Genomic DNA, 18,487 nt, shown 5'->3' on the forward strand with positions numbered 1-18,487 from the left:
GTTGAACACTCTAAATCCAAGGTCAAGGTTTGAAAGCAAGGGCTCAAGTCTCGAGGCTGAGAGCGATCCTAAGCTGCACAATCTCAAGAGCGATTCCACACAAGTCTTCACAGGACCGCGCAAAACATTTTGTTTTTGAAAATTTTTAAGAAAGCGACAAATCGCTCGCGCTGAAGATAGTGTGAAACCAGTCTGGATCAAGCCAGGGTCCTTCTCAGTACTCACGCTAACAAGCATGATTTCATTCATTAAGGGGCTTAGCACGCCTCTCTTTCTCTCAATTGATCAAAATTTTGCAAAACCCGAGGAATTCCTTCCTCTTCGTTTTCATCGCAGTGTCCAAAAAAAGTTTTGAAAAACTTAAGTCAATGCAATAATTTCAAGGCACAAGAGAGCAGGTGGAAGGCACTGTCGTTTCATTCAAATTTTCTGGCACAATTGGCGCACGGACGAGGCAAACACAAGAGCGTGAAAATCACTGCTGTTTCATTCAAATCTGTTGGCACAACTAGCTCCCCGGCAAAAACAGACTCAAAAGAAAACAAAAGGACAAACACAAAACAAAATAGTGATATCCAAAGTAACACCCCCGGAATCACCCGATTCTAACAAAACAGGACTGACTCGATACAACAAGACAGACCCTTAATCAAAAAGGCTGACTCAAAACAAAGAGACAGACTCAAAACAAAACCACAGAACTAACTCGACACCTAAGTCAGAAGCTACAGAAACTAGTATTCACAAATGCTCAAAACAGTGCGTGCCACACGCCACATCTGAAGTAAACTGAGTGCCGCCCGCAGGTGGTTCATCCCTGGATCATATCACATTATCCCCTACAAGTTCACTAATCAAGTGCCGATAGACTTTGCAGGACCTGGTGCGGTAATGACCCCGTTGTCAAACAGATCTTGTACATCATGGCGCAGACGAAAGTAACTGTCGGTGTCATGACCGGTTTGTTGATGGTAGGTGCAGTATTTAGTCTGATCATGCTTTGCAGGGATAGGATCGGGTAGGGGCCGTTGTTCCAACAGTTTCAGATGCCCTTTCCGGATTAAGACCTCTAGAACCTTTGACAAAGGCATATGAAGTGGGGTGAAAACCCTCTTGACTCGAGGTGGGTATTTGGTTCCTTGTGAGCTACTTCCGGACGCACCGGTGAATGGGGTAGCTGTTTTTGATACGATGGTGGTAACCATGCCCACATCAGAAGATCTTGCAGCTGCATCACCACTGGTGGTCGCATTTGAACTGCGGGAAAATGCCCTCCTAGGCAGCTCTTTCTCCTGGTCAAGAAGGCCCTGCTTCATAGCGTCCTCGATCTGTACCCCCATCTCATGCAGATCAGAAAAGGTAGAGAAGAGGAGTACAATCATCTTTTGCATCAGTTTTGGCTGGAGATTGCACACAATCATCCTGATCTGGTCCTTGTCAGTAGGCCTCAGGGTCATCATAGAAGCCTTGGCCCTCCAGCGGGCTACGAAATCAGAAAAACTCTACTTAGGCTCTTGCCTTGTTGTCTCAAGATCACGGGTTGTGACCTCGATTTGCGTGTTATAGGAGTATTGCGCAACGAAGACCTCGGCCATCTCATCCCAGTTTCGTTTGACATCGTTTTCTAATTTTGCATACCAAATAGCGGCCACACCAGACAGGGTCTGAGCGAATAATGAAAGTTTCTGCAGCCTGGTGAGGCCCATCGGCCCTAGTATGTCCGAAAACAACCGGAGGTGCACTATGGGATTGCCAGATCCATCAAATCGGTCGATGTGTGGCATCTTAAATCTGTCCGGCAGCATGACAACTGCGTCGGTATACCTGTCCTCAATGTCCGGAATGGATTTTACTCCTTGAGATTTCTTGAACATCTTTTCTAGCTTGCTCACCTTCAACGCTGTAAGGTCTAACTCGAACTCAAAGGGTGAATTTGACAGGTTGATCGGTGCTTTAGACAGCTGGGGTAAGATTGGGGGCGGAGCCGGTCCTGTCAGAATGTTTGTATCTCCCTGGACATTTGGTGCCTCCTCGGGTGCTGGAACTCCTGGTGGGGGAGGGGCTTGGTGTGAAGTAAATGCTCCATTTTGCTGTTGCAATCTGGTGATTAGCTCTGCCTGTTGGGCCATGACCGCAGCCTGTTGTTTGGCGAATTCAGCTTGGCGGACAACGTCTTGCTGCATGAGTTTCATACTTTCTTGGAGTTGACGCATCATTTCCTCCATCCCTGCCATGTTCTGCTGTTCCGGCTGACTGACTGGTGAGGTGACTAAAAACTGATAAAAACTGAGGCCTCAGCCTGACTATTCACTGGTAGGGTAGATAAGGGCCACTGATCTGGTAACTGCTGAACTGGTGATTTGTGCCTGACTGGCCCTTTTACCCTGCCTCTGGAAAAGGAACACTGATTGCTCTTACACTGAATCTCTGACCTGACAAAGTCTATCAGCACAAGTTCGATGAACCTCGGGGGATATCGGAGCCTTCTGAAGCTATGGTTCCCAGACTACCTAGCAAAAGAGAAAACATGCAGCATCTCAGCCTAACTTCACCAAAACAGATACGAGCATAGTACGATGACTGTGCCCTCTACTAAATTCTGCCCTCAAAATTCTGCCTCAAATCTGATACCCTCGGGTAAACTGAATCCCAAAATACTGAACTGGTGCCCGCAGGCCTGATGCCCAAACTTGCAAACTGATACATGCATTCCTGTAGAGACGCACTCTAAAAGCACATAACAGATAATTGAGAGCCAAAACACCCCTATGGAGGGGTAGGGTTTCCCTGTCCTATTTTGTCAGGAGCTAGGGTTTCACTACGCACGCAGCGGTTTCAAACAACCTATATCGGGTAAGCAACCTGTCCTAGTTAGGAATGGTCACTATGGATTCCGAATATGCACTAGGTCGAATGGTCAAAAAGGGTGCCCTGGTAAAACCGGGGTTTGTGTTCCCATACTGGCAGAGCCCACAACCGGTCAGCCTTATGGTCATGTCTTGACAAGACAAGCCTCCAGCAAACCGTTCAGGAATAGCAGATGGCAAACACGGTGTCCTAGGCGTACCAATGCAAATGCAATGCAAAGAAACACACAAGTGTAGTCAAAAACAGATATCATGAGTTCGAGTCAAGTTCTCTAACTCCCCAACGGAGTCGCCAGAAACTGTAAACGTCCCCCGAACGCCCCGGGAGGAACGAGTCCCCCATTCCGTTCGATATTGGGCTCACTACAGCTCAGGACTCTCAAATTGTTACGGTTCTAAATCTGAACCAAAGAGTCCAAATCCGGCAAATTGTTTTGAGAAAACAGATTTTAAAAGAAGTGCCAAACATGGACTGCTTTGCCAGATACAGAGTCGCCACCTAAATGTTTTATTTTGGGGAAATTTAGGAAACCCTGACTCATTTGCCTAAGGCCACGTGTCCGTCATCACCAAAGTTGCCTCGGCTCGGGAACTTGGGTACGATTGGGGAAGGTCACTTCGTGAGCACCCCCGCTCGCCCGATCAAAGATCGGCCTCTACTAACCATGATATCTAGTTTTGAAAACTTTATGTGTTCTTATTCCGGTTATTAGCCTAGATTTATTATGTGATGCACACAGCATACAAGTATAGACTGGATCGTCTGAATTGGAACAAAACATTTCATGTTTGTTTGTTTGAAAATGGTTTGATGGTGCTACCCGCAAGTAGGCTAAGACGTGGATTTGCCACCCTCGGGTGGGCTTAGAAAAACATGATTTTGCCACTATCTAGTGGGCTTAAAACACATATTTGATGAATTGTTCCAATTCAAATAACCCAACCTTCACCCACAGGCATTCAGGCAGTTATATCACACAAGCAATTAGCCTCATGGTAAGCATGCTATTCATGGCAGTCACTCACACGCATGCAAGGATGCTAAAGCATAAAACTTACCGAGTACTCCAAGCCAAAACAGAAGCTAATTAGAAATCCATGCATGACCCTAATTATACAGAAATGCCTAATGCAACACACGCAAAAATGCAACTATAGCAGGCTCGGCTATTCTAAACATGGCATATGAAATGCTACAGCTAACATGTATTCAACTTGGAATTGAAAATACAATGCAGTTAGTATGATGCGCCGAACCCGGTGCATGCAAAACAGATGAATGAATGCAAACATGCTATCATATTGTATGCTAATTGAAACATGCCCTAATCTAACCATCATAAGCGGGTAAATAAAAGGGAGGAAGACGTGGGGTTAGAAGACATACATCATACTCACGCACACTTATTACAACATTGTCCTCGCGCAGAGGGTCCGAATAAATAATATACAATCCCAAATAATTACAGTCCAAATATATACAAAACCCTAATTAATTAACAAATTAAATTAGGAAAGCAATAAATTGGCATGCAAGCCAGGGACTGCCTCAAATCTGCTCCGGATGATGAATGATACATGCTCGGGTTGCCTTGTGCGGAGAATTCCTTGCGATGCCCCGGTTTGCCTCTGTTTGTAATTGTTCTTGGAATGCGTGCCAAGCTCTGAAAGTCTGTTGATTCTTGATTTGCTGCGACAGAGAGCAACAAAGGGGCATGGCAAAGTATTTTCACATATGTATGCATGACTACTCTTCGGGGAGTGTAGTCCTCGATCCTCGTGCCACCAATCACGCATATCGATGCATAATGGCCGAGGAGTCGAATTGCACGACTCAATATGAAATGAATGCACATATAAACACAACAAGACCTAAACTCCATCATGGATAATCCGGAGTGTTGGTGACTGGGAATTGAGACACGTTCCGTCACTCGAAGTACGAAATGTCCCTCGTTTTCCGTGCTCGAGCTAACTCCTATCCCAAGCACAATGCAATATGCATGACATGCATGAATGCAACTAATATACAACCTAGCATGCACAATGCTATGAGATGGCATACTCAATGCAACTAATATACAACCTAGCATACGCAATGTTATAAAATGAAATGGCATACTCAATGCACAATGGACTTACACCAACATGAGTGGACCTCAGACACACTCACATCAGTAGCCATGAGATGAAAATGAGACACTCGAAATGCGTGCACACGTGCACGCAAACCGAGGACCGAACCTAAGGCACCGAATGCCACTCTAACAAGACATGGCAAGGCATGGAATATGGCATACTAGCATGCAAATTTCAGCGCTAAAATATGATGCAAAACAGCCCCGAAACATGGCAATATGGTACCCGATGCAAGGAATGGGACCCGAAACATGAAATTAGGTACATGGAATGACCTATGGCTATGCAAAGCATGCATTATTTGAACATGAAGTGTAAAGACAGAATCAATAAAGTCCCAAAACAAGCATGTTTACAGTTTTAAGCAAGGGAAAAAAATGGACACAAATAGGACTAAGCTAGCATGCAAAAATGGCCCCGTAAGAGAGGTAATGAAGCAAGTAGCAGCTTCTGGCCCCAAATTGCCAAGAGCCCTTCAACAAAGTTGAAGAGGGGCTCAAAATGAAGCTCTTTACAGTTTACAACAAACCACGGATCTAAACAAAAACAGGCCTAAAACATTGTGCAAGAAATGGGCCAAAAGAGAGACAAAGAAGCAAGTGATGGTTGCTGACCTCAAAAAAAGGAGGGCCCTCAACAAAGTTGAAGAGGGGCCAAAAACATGGTATTTTACAGTTTATGATCAAACCCAAAACAGTGCACATGCAAGCCTAAAATACTATGCAAAATAAGGCCTAAAAAAGAGGTTTAAACACAAAGTGCAAAAAGGGAGCCTCAAAAAGCAAATGACCCTTGATCAAAAATGAAGAGGGGGTTAAAATAAGGCTATTTATAGCTTGGACCAGAGCCCAAAAATATAAGCACAAGGGGCTAACAAAGCATGCAAAAATGAGGCCAAACGAGGGATAAAGAGGCAAGTGCCAAAAGGAAGCCTCAAAAAGTGAAGATCCCTTCAACAATGTTGAAGAAGGGCTCAAAATAAGCCACTTCATAGTTTATACCCAAGCTCAAAACAATTTATAAATAGGCCAAAAATACTATGCAAGAAAGAGGTATACAAGAGAGGTAAAGAAGAAAGTGCAAGAAGGAAGCCTCAAACAGGGAGAGGACCTTAAACAAACATGAAAAAGACTTCAAAATAATGCTATTTTCAGTTAGGGTCGGAGCCCAAATATGCAAGAAAGTATGGCTAATATATTGAGCAAAATAAAGCACAAAAGAGGGAGAATAGGGACTCACCCTTGTAGACTATGTCTTCAACAATTCTTGGACCAAGTTTGGTGGCTCTCAACCTCTGGAAGTGGCCTTGAAGCTGCTGGAATGGATGATGGTGGTGTGGTGCTATGTGGTGGTATGGAAATGGTGTAAAGGGGCTTAGGGTTTGTGGGTTTTTAGAAGAAAAGAAGAGAGATACAATATGGGAGCCTCTAAGCAATTTTTGTAACCCTTCAACACACAGCTGGGGGGTTTGCAATATAGGCAAAAGAGGGGGAAAATAAGGGGGAAAAATGGGGGGGAAAGAATTCAAGTTTCCCCCCAAAAGTGCAGCCCCCCCGGATACACAATCTGGGGGGAAACAGAATACACATTTGAAATGTACCAGTGGAGGGGATCATGGCCGGCCGGTTATCTAGGGTTTAGGTGGCCGGCCGGCTCTCTCCATGGCTGGCTGGCCAAGGGTCAAAAGGCTCAATGAAGATTAATGGCCGGCCATTCCAAAAAAGGAGCCTTTCATGTGTACACAACACAACCATGTGGTCAAAAATTGGAGAGGATGAACCAGGAGAGAGAAAATGCCACTTTTAGGAGGGGTTCAAAAGGGTCACATAGAATTACTGGCCGGCCATGTGATATTGGTGGCCTCTCAGGTGTGTACAACAAAAAATATGTGGTTTGGGGCAAGAAAAAGTGGCCTTAGGGTGGTCAACATTGGCTTTCAAGTGAGGAAAAACGGGCGACGGAGGGCGATGGAGGAATAAAATTGGTTGTCAAAACAATTGCTGGCCTCCCACCCTTCTACGACCTTCCTAACAATGAAACAGAGGTCCCTGCCAAAAATGAACTCAAACCGATGCAAAATGAAGGTTCGGGGGCCGAAACGCGCAGCCCGAGGCCCCAAAAACTGACTGTTAGGCATCAGAAGTGGTGTCCGACCATGAAGTTGGTTTTTCGAGCCTCAGTGTCCCTCAAAAGGGAGCAAATAAGATGTGTGCCAAAAACCGGAGCAAACGGAGGTGGTTAAGCGATCCCGAACAGAGGCACACGGCCAACGGCTCCGAAAAACCCGAAACCGGACTCCAAACGGGCAAAATGGCCTACGACCATGAAACATAGCCTGCGGCCACTGAGAGATGATCTACGAGACCTCTCACTCCCTTTGGGAAGAGAAAACAAAGAAAATAGAGCTTGGTTCGCAAACCGAGGCAAAGCATGAAAGAGTCCAGAAGTCCGGAGGCAAGGCTCGCAGTCGAGACTCTGAAACCTCTGAACGAGCACAATATACAACATTACCAAGCGCTCAATCGGTGAAGTCTGAGTCTTAAGGTCGGTCAAAAATGGGGTGTCTACACCTGGGTCTTAGGCTGCTTCAAGGCTGCAATGTTTGCATCGGCTATGATAGCTTGGTCAAGAATATCCACATACTTGAGTAATTTCAGAACATTGATCCAGTCAAGTATCTCCACATTAAGTCTTCCTCTAAATTTTTGAGCCTTTTTATAGTCAATATCTGCCATGTGTGGTGCATAACGTGCAAGCTCAGTAAATTTTGCTTCATATTCAGCCACAGACATAGTACCCTGCTTTAATTCCCCAAATTTAGATACTTTGCGATCAAGGACACATTGAGGAAAGTATTTTTCATAGAATGCTTCATTGAATTAAGCCCAAATCATAACAGTATTACTTTTATGAAAGAGCATCCACCATCGCCCTGCCTCATCTTGTAAACTGAAAGTAGCCAACAATACTTTTTTTGCCTCTGAACACGAAAACACTTCAAACGTGCCTCAGCGTTCAGTGGTTCTAGTCCTCCCTGGAATGTTGGTGGCTTCATTTTGTTAAACTTTTGTGTTAAAGCAATAACATCATCATTGACATTTGATTCAAGTTGCACCGGTGGCGGAGGAGGAGGTGGGGGCTGTTGATTCTGTTGTTGTCTTAGAGCTTCAGTCAATAATTCAACCATCCTTTCCAATCTTGCAATTCTTGTTTCTAATGATTCAGTTTCATTCGTATTTCTTGCATTCTCCATTGTACTATACAAAACATTATAATAATAAACATAGGAAAAATTGTTTTCATATGATGCTCATATAACATGTCCACACACACTTATCATGCCCATGCCCATGCCATGCCCTAATTGTTTTTCTAGAACATCCTATAGCTCATTTGAACACATGTGTGCGATATAAGTCGTGCTCTGATACCACTTTATCACAACCCAAACCTGCCCCTAAGGGTTTAGCATCGTAACCGGCCAGCAATCCGTGATTACCAAAGGTCTGCTTAGCTGTAATAACAATTATATAATAGGAGAGGCCGGCAGAAGCTTATAAATATTAAAACATAATGTCTAAAGATCTGTGGGAACATAAATGCACAAACAACTTCTATATATATATTTACCAATACACACATAAGTCCAAGTCCATAGCCAAACATATATGTAAACACTCAAGTCCAAAACACGTCTAAGTACAAAATAAAAGGCATGTTGGGGAATTAAATCCCAAAGCCAAAACAAATTATGAAACATTCACTTGACTCCATATAGCATTCATTCAAAAAGGGTGGATTTAGATCACCCAAAACAAAGCCTTGACAATAACGGTTCGGAACCTCGTGGTAAGGCACAGTAGGTTGGCTTGACAAAACGGAAGTAGGTTGACACCGCTAACTTTGCTTCGATGCTTGACCAACTACATATATACAATAAACTGTGAGCTAAAACCCAATGAATAACAAATGTGTAAAGGGGTTAAGAATGAATGTCCTTTCAATATTTAAAATAATCAATTGCGTCAATAGATCATTTATTCGATCACAATCTCATATTTCATATCATATCAATAATTTAGAAATCATAATAGTCATACGTGATACATGTAATAGCAGTATAGTACAGTAGGTCTTAGAAGACCGAACAGTCAATTGATGGCCATCAAACAATAAACAGTAGTTCCAAAAATTGGAACTGACAAAGATCTCTGTAACAGTAGCAGTAACAATAATAGTAGCAGTAACAGTAACATTCAGTTGCTATGGATGCCACGAGTACAATTCATAAAACCGGACAAACATTCATTTAGTAAACAATATCATTCTAGAAAGCAGTATCGTTAATCATTCAAAAAATAATTACAATTGAACGTAGCTTTACAACATTGTTACTCACAGTGGGCTCCTTGAAACACGTGCTAAAATGCACTAAGGATACAACGTCCGACCTAAACAAACAATTTAAGCACAATAACTCAAAACATAAATCGATCGTTCATTCAGTCAGTTCTATTCAGTTCGTTATTTACTTATATTCGATGTTCACTTTTTCAGTTTCAATCCGTTACTTATCCGCTTGGTTAAACTTTTGTTCTTTAATTCATTCGTGTTCATGAGATGCAAGTGCACATTAAAAACACTTTAAGACCATGTAAATACAGGCTCGAAAGGTAGAAAAATGGAACAAAAAACAAACCGGGACTGCCTTGTTGGCCGCACGTGCAGTCACTTGGCCGCTCGTGTGGTATCCTTGGCCACATGAGCGGTGGTCAAGCAGTGTACATCTTTGAGCATATGAAGGTTGGCCGCTCGAGTGGTGGCCCAATACTTGGCCGAAAGCTGCTCTGTTTGAAACCTCAATCCTTGAGTATTCTAACTTCAATACCATGAATTTCTAGTTCAAAAACTCATACCTTCATGGAGGATTAACACTTTTACCTTAAAACAAAATCCAAGACCACAAATCAAACCCCAAAATTGACATGAAGAAAGTAAACTTCCCATTGATTATGTAATTGTATAGAACATGCATATATGAGCTCTAATCTTCAAAATTCACGGAGTTTCCTTCTCATTTGAAGAACCATACAAGAATTTAAGTTTGTGACAACAATTTCCATGAAAATCATGTCATGCATGTTATGCTTTAAGAATCAACTCAACTAATCTTTCAATTATATGATAATATATTCTCAACTCTAATTTCACTTCAAATATTGAAATGTATAATCATGAAACTTGCAAATTTTGAGCCCAACTCTTAACTCCCATGGAGTTTCTCTTCAATTTGAAAATATATGCAAGCAATTGAATGTATGATCATGATTGTTCAAGAATTATGCCATGCATGTATTAATTTTCCATTTGTTTCTACAAATCTTATAATCAAGTTTATATTCTTCTTAAATGATCTTGAATTCCATAAATATACATATGGTTCTACAAATTGAAGAGATACAAGAGAAGAACTCTTACCTAGAGGTTAAAGAATTGAGTTATCTACAATGAATTTCTATTTCTCCTTCAATTTTCTTCTTCTTCTTGGTATTCTTAATGGACTCTCAAATGCCTACTCTTCCTTTCTCTCTCTACGTGTGTGTGTGGAAAGGACTCAACCATACCCACTATCTTCCCTTTTACCAATTAAATGGATAAATAGATAAGTAAGATTTTAATTAATTCAACTAAAGCTAATAACTCATTTCTAATTAAATTAAATTAATCCTTATCACAATATAATCTTAATTACATCAAATTTTATTATATTAGTGTGAATTAGGCTCTAATTTCTATCCAGTTTCTTAATTCTAACTTATTAAAATTAATAAAGCAGACAGGTTTAATTTTCACCCTAACCTATCTATCCACAATAACACAATTCAAATAATCACATGGCAATTCAATAACACTTTTGTAGACACCCTATTTTTTACGGCCCTTAAGACTTGGGCGCCACTAATTGATCACTCAATGATGAATGTGTACGCTTATCAAATGCTCAATTGTCTCAGTAGGAAACCTCAACCTACAAACCCTGTGTCTTGTTTTGGACCAAAACGGTGGTTTTTCAGGCCTGAGTATCCAAGGACTTGCAAACCCACTAGTGTGGCCTGCCGGCCACTAGTGCAAAAAATCAGATATTTTTTGTCAGCTGTCTCCACAGATGCATGCACCATTCCAACTGTATTTTTATAGATATTTCTGAGGGTCTCTCATATATTTCTATTTATAGATGACCCTCTCTTATGTTTTAGAGAATAGAAAAATTTTTGATAGCAAAAATTTTTTGAAAATTTCTCTCTCTACAATTCTCTTTCTCTCTTTTGCAACTTACATAAACTTTGCTTAAAAACTCTAAACCAAAACTAGAGAGTTCCTTGCTGAGGTGATTTGAGCTTGCATTTTAGCTCTTGAGGCTCTTGAGAATGTGAAATAGTGGTTTGGGAATTCACGGGATCATTCCTCTTCAAGAGGTATACATTCTAGTTCTTTTGTACCATCTTTTTCTAATATTCTCTTGCTATTTTTGAGCTTTTTATTACCTATATTTTTGGGCTGAAACTTGTGGTTTAAGGCCATTAAAGGTAGACGGGTTAACAACCCTTCTTTGAACCTTGCTTCTTAGGCCTTTACCCTTGTGTTTCCCATTTTTTTATTAACTTTTTTTGAGATTTTTACCACTGATTTTTAGAGGTTTCTCAGAGGCTAAAATCATGTTTTGAAGTCCCAAAAGTGGAAGGGTTAGCCTCCCCTCTTATGTTTGTGTACTAGTTTTAATCCCTCAATATTTTAGCTTGTTGTTGTAGTTGTTTTTGTCTTAATTCCAACACTTTTTTTTGCCTGTTTTAGGACTATTTTAGGACTATTTTTGTGAGTTAGCTTCATGCATGCTTTGTATAGTATGTTTGTAGTGTAATGGTCCTCATAGGCTTAGTGGTTTAGCCCTTAACCACCAACTTATTTGAGTTGATAGCTTTTATTTCTTGCTTTCCATACTTATGTTCACTTCTAAGAATCTTTGCAACCTCCCTCCTTTCTTGGATTTTTCTCTTTGTTTTGAAAGTCGCTCCAAAAGGAGTGTTGTTCAAGCTTGAAGGGGTAATATTGTGCTTAATGGTTTAATCCCTTTAGGGGTTCATTACCAATGCCATGATCTCCCTCTCATGCCCAAAACAACATTTGGTTTGGTACTTCTCTCCATTAGTGGACTTAAAGCTCATTATTTGACTCAATTGACTAATGAATGAAAGGTAATTACAATGGAGTAATAAAATTGAGGTTAAAATGAAGCAAGATAATAAAATGATTTGGTGTTCAATTGAACGTTAATTGAACACATGGAGACTTGGGTGATTTCATACTTGTTAGTGATGAAATGGTTCAAGTCTCCAAGATCAATCACTTCCCTTGATCAATCCATGATAGGGAGGAGGTTTTGAATGTCTTTTATTGTGCATTTATCAAAATTGTATCCCTTGGTTCATAAGTCATCATGCAATGAATTTGTACCAATTGTTGACTTGCGAATCAAGCCTACCCCTCCTTTGAGCTATTTGATGATAAGGAGAGGCAAGGTGGACAAACATCCCTTGAGAATGCTCTGTTTGTGCTCTGTTTATTCTCTATTGTTGTAAGAAAGAACCAACATTAGTGGCCGGCAGGCCACTTTTACTTGGCAGCAGGCCACTATTAGTGGCCGACTGGCCACTACTTTTGGGTTGCCGGCTACTTTTTCTAGCCAGGCAGTGTCCTTTTTCCAACAGAGCAAAGTAGAGGCTGAGGTGGAAAAACAGTGCAATTTTCTAACTATGCAATAGAGGCATTCTAGGAGCAAAACAGGGGACTTTTTCAAGTGGAAATCCGCATGCATACATGGGTCAACCCTCATTCCTCGGGGCTCATAATAGTTAATTAATTAACTAATTAATTGTCCATTGTAATTAGCTAGTTAGTTTTTGTATTAAACTAAGTAGAATAGCTAGTTAATTTTGTGTTGTACTTATTTAATTAGTTAAAGTAGTTAGTTAATTCGTGGTGTTGTAATAATTAGCTAGTATAGCTAATTTACTTTATTTGGGTTGTAATAGTTAGTTAATTCGTAGTAATTTAGCTAATTTATTTATTCAGAACTTCTTGTGCGAGGGCCAATATATAATAATGTGTATATCTTCCAACCCCGCGTCTATCTCCTTTTCATTTATCCGTTTATATGTTTGCATCCACTTGTCTTACATGCATCGAGGCTTGGTTCATCATTCTAATAAGCATTGTCATTTATTACTTCATTGAATACGTGTTTAAATTGCATACTATCAAATTGATTCATATGTCATAATTAGTAGTCGAGCCTATTAATTGCATCATTGCATGTGTTGCATTAGTCATGTTGTATTAGTTAGGGGCATGCATGTTTTCTAACTCTTTTATTTTTTTTGGCTTACCTTAGAGTACAATGTGAGCATTTTTGTGCTTTAGCATATCGCATGCGTGTAATTGTTGCCATGTTTAGCATGCTTGCCATGAGGCTAAGTGTCTAATTGATATATTTGCTTGAATGCCTGTGGATGAAGGCTTATTGCTTGAATTGGAATAATTTGAGTAATGTACATATGCGATCACTTTTTCAAGTGGTACATATTCGAAACAATTTTCAAAACAAACATAAAATCAAAGTGTTCCAATTTTTGTAAATTAGTCTATACTTGTGTGCAACACATAGTAATGTTAGTCTAATAATCAGAACAAGAGCATATAATATAAATAAAAATCACATCATGATTAGTAGAGGCCGATCTTTGATCGGGAGATTGAGGTGCTCAATTTATAACCTTCCCCTCTCGTACCTAAGTTCCTGAGCCGAGACCATCTTGGTGATGACGGACACTTGGCCTTTGGCGTAAGCCATGGGTTTCCTAAATTTCTCAAAAATATTTAGGTGGTGACTCTCTATCTGGCAAAGCAGTCTTTTTTTGATATTTTGATTCAAAATCGATTTTCCAAAAGATTTGTCAGATTTGGACTATTTTGTGTTTATCTATTTCACATTGCACTTGTGAAATCAGATTCAGAACCATAGGAGTCCAAACTGTAGGGCTAGTCGTATCCGAAAGGAGCACGAAAAGTCGAGCTACAACTTCATAACGCATAACCACATAATTAACAATAAACATATAATCAACATAATTAATTTGCTTAATTAAGGAGGTAGTCGTCATAATGGATTACTTTGATATGTGATCACCAGTTATGGTGAGTGTGATTGCAATTATGCGAATCCTAAAGATACATCAAGATGGATGTTTAGATAGCTTTCCTATATGAAAATTTAGTTGAATAAATCTTTATGGAACAACCTAAAAGGATTTTTAGCTCCAAGACAATGTGGGAAAGTCTATAAGCTTGAGAAATCATTATATGATTTGAAATAAGTACTGACATAAGAAATTTGACTGCACTATATTGTCAAGTGGGTTTTAAATAAACACGTATTGACAAATGTGTGGATGTCAAAGACACTAACAAATATATATGTCATTTTGTGTCTGTATGATTGGTAATTATGAGAAGATATTCAGAATTACCAAGAAGTTGTTAAACTCTAAGTTTGACATGAAAGGTATGGCCTCGCAAATGTGATTCTGGATAATAAGATTACTAGAACATCTAGTAATATTGTACTTTCTCAGTCTCATTATGTTGATAAGATACTTGAGAAATTTAGTAAATCAGATACAAGTGTGTTGAGGACATCGATAGACTTGAGTCTACATTTGGCCGAGAATAATGGTGAGAGTGTATTTTAACTAGAATATTCTCGGGTGATTGGAAGTTTAAAGTATCTGATGAGGTGTACAAAGTCATGTATAGCCTCCTCAGTAAGTAGGCTAAGTAAATGCACGAGTAATCCCAATGCCTATCTTTAGAAAGCGTTTGTGCAGATACTAACATACTTACGATGAAGCCAGGATTATGGATTGCATAACACTTCATATCCAGTTGTACTTGAAGGGTACAAAGTCGCCTACTGGATATCTGATATAAAGACTACAAATCTATTAGTGGATATGTTTTCTCTAACTGGAGTTGTAACTATGTCTTGGAGATCTTCCAAGCAAATGTGTATCACGAGATCAATGATGGAATCGGAATTCAATGCTTTAGATAAAGCTACTAAAGTAACTGAATGGATTTACCGTTTTATTGAGGATATTCCATGTTGATCAAAACTTGTGCTAACAATTTTGTATACTTTGCGACAACGAATCAAGTATTGGTAAGGCACCTATGGAAGGTCTAGACATTTTCGTCGAAGACCTAGTTCCATACAATGACTACTCTCGTGTGTTGTCAATATAAACTATATACAGTCTAAGGATGATATTATGGATCCGTTAACCAAAGGGTTAAATCGAGAGTTAGTAGAAAAGTCGTCAAGAGGAATGGGGTTAAGGCCTTTAACGAATGTTACCGGAACAGAAAACCCAACCTAGTTGACTGGAGATCCTAAGATCAAGGTTCAAAGGGACAACCTAATTACATGTAACGAGTTAGTCACTGTGGAGGTGAATCCTCCTGCACATCCCTTTATACAGTGATACCCTATGGGATAGAAAGTTAAGCTGATGCTTTTAATGACCTAAGTACTATGAATAGTCAACTATGGTATAACGAGATACCTTATGTAGGTCACCTATGTGAGTGTAAAGTGGGGCCGCTTCTTTAAGAATTGACAAGGCTGAATTTTTTAAAAACACTCACTGAACCAAGCTAGTGTTCCAGGGCCAAACCGAACACACCAATGAGAACAAGAACAATGGTTTGAGTAACTCCTGTGAGGTTTATTATCTCGGTTTACACAAACGACAGAACAGTTCAAGACATCACGTTCATTGGTTAGCCAACAAATCCGATAGGCTTTCACTACGAAAGGTTCAAGGCCAACAGCTACCTTTTCTGATACAGGATTATTCTGTGTGCTCTCTCTCAGAGTCTGTGTTGTTAAGCATTATCCGTTTTTCTTTATTCGGCCAATTTTATTCATGTGGGGAATTGTTAGAAAATAATGGTTTTTCAACAACTTTAATTCAAAATCAAAGTGGGGCCCAACCACCAGTTGAGGTGGGTTTGAGTGGTTTTGTATTCTCTTAAGTGAGAAGATTGCTATACAAAAATAGTGAGCCGAAACCATTGAGTTGTGAATGAGAATTGTCTCATAAGGTGGGCATCAATAAAGTTGGGCTTAGATTTGGACTTAGTCTTAGTTTGGACTAGCATAGGCTTGTACTTGTGCATATGCTGAGTTTGGTCTTGGACTTAGACTTGGACTTAATCTTGAGCTTGGGCTAAGCTATGTTGTGTTGGGCTAAGCTATGTTGTGTTGGGCTTAACTTGTGCATATGTTTGAAAATTGGGCTTGGATCGGGTTATGACCCTGCATTAGTATCCATTTTATGACCCATCTAGTTGGTTTATTCAACCATCATTATATACATATTTATTTGTATTTATTAAGCACATGGGAGGTTTAGACTTTTGTAACTCTCATCTTTTGATAATGAAGTTAATGGCCATATTAGTGGCCATAGGTTTTCAACCTTTGTAACTCTAGCCCTAATGGTTAGAGTTGATGGCCTTGGTTAATGGCATTTGATGGCCCTATTGATGTATAGCCTTCATGGCTAGGGATTCCCCTACTTGTATAGATAGAGGCATTTCCCATCCAACTTGGGAATATAATTTTGTAGAGATTTTTTATAGAAAATGGAGATGGTGTTTTGAGATAAAAAAGTTTGAGATGGTTTTTTTTACACCAAAAAAAAAGTTTTCCTATCTCCTTTTGCTAGCCCATTCGTTAGTTCTTGCTAGAGAGAGAGCAACCATTGTCAAGTTCGCCAAAGCTATTTAGAATCTGCTTTTGCATTAGCTGGTTTCAACCGTCGTATCTAGGGAGACAGACGCCGGCGTACCTTTAGCATCCATCGGGACGCGGTGAATCTATTTTAAAGAAACTGTGGTATTACACAGGCTTCGGTTTGTTTCTTTTCTTATCATTTGTTCTTAAACTTTTCAATATTTAGTTTACAAAGACGAGTTCTAAAATTTAGTTATCCATGTTCATAATTTGTTCTATTAGTAATGTAACCTAATTCATTTCTGTATTTTTAGTTGTGTTATTTATTCTGTATTTCATCATTTTAATAAAAAATTGTTTTGTCATTTCTATTTAATTTATTTTATATATTTTTCTTGTATTATTATGGAAAAAAACCAACAATGTATTGGGTTTTGACTATCTATAATATCTTTGCTATCGTTCTAACAATAAATAAAAAAATGATTATTATTTTTATTTATTATTTGATTTTTTTAAAAAATTTTCTTATTTGCAAGTAATAAAATAATAAGAAATAATGATATTTATGATAATGGTGAGTTTTTTTTTTTTTTTTTTTTTTTTTGAACAAGTGATAATGGTGAGTTTGGTGAGATAGATTAGAGTTTTAGAGTGAGAAATAAAGCGAAGAGAATATAATTGAAATTTGAAAAAAATGATAACAATAGTTGAATATGAAAAATACGTTTAAGTAATTTAAATGTATCATAAAAAAATATTTTATTTTAAAATTTAATATATATTATCCTTATTATTAAATTTATATTAAGATATAATAAGAATTAAAATTTCAAAAATTTAATTAGAGTAACTAAATTATTATTTTTGTGCAAATAAATAGAATCATCCGTACTAGAATAGAATGGAGCTTTGAAGGTTGGGCTTTTGTTATTGGAGTTTAGATCCTCTACTTAACTCTCCTTCTTCATTTCCTTCGTGTAACAGCTAAGATTCAGCCCAACAGATCCAACGGCTAATAAAAATTTTTAAAAAATTCAAAATTGGAACTGAAATTTTCCCGCCCAAAGCATTACACAGCTTATACAAAGTATACACTCACTCTTACTCAGCCTGTTTCTCCTCCACCGAACCCATCCTTACCGGCGACCCACCCTTACCGGCAACCCACCATCACCGGCGACACTGTAACAACCCCGATCCATAATTAGCTATTAATCCGTAATTAAGGATGTTAATTAAGTGGGTAAAGTAAATTATGTGTTTATTATGTATTTTGCATGATCTATGACTTTCTATCTGTTACTTGTGGAAATATCTGTCTAGGATTCTGCTTTAATATGAAAATTGAAAGTCTTATCGGCATCTGAAAACCGGAATTAGTTACATTAATATGTTATTTGGAATTTTTAGAATCATTTGACAAATTTTATTAAAAATTGATTCAAATTGATTAATTAAGTTGTGTTTGGATGAACCAAATGCTCTAATTAATGTATTAATACATCACAAGTATATAAGTTGCCTTATAAGCTCTTTTGTGCTCAACAAACTTGGTTCAAGTGGGAAAATTTGAGAATTCATTCTAGAGTGAGAGTGAGACTCCATTTTAGAGAGAGAAAGTGTA

Source organism: Camellia sinensis, chromosome 10 (assembly GCF_055761805.1).
Source record: "Camellia sinensis isolate YWXY chromosome 10, ASM5576180v1, whole genome shotgun sequence".
Lineage (NCBI taxonomy): Eukaryota > Viridiplantae > Streptophyta > Magnoliopsida > Ericales > Theaceae > Camellia > Camellia sinensis.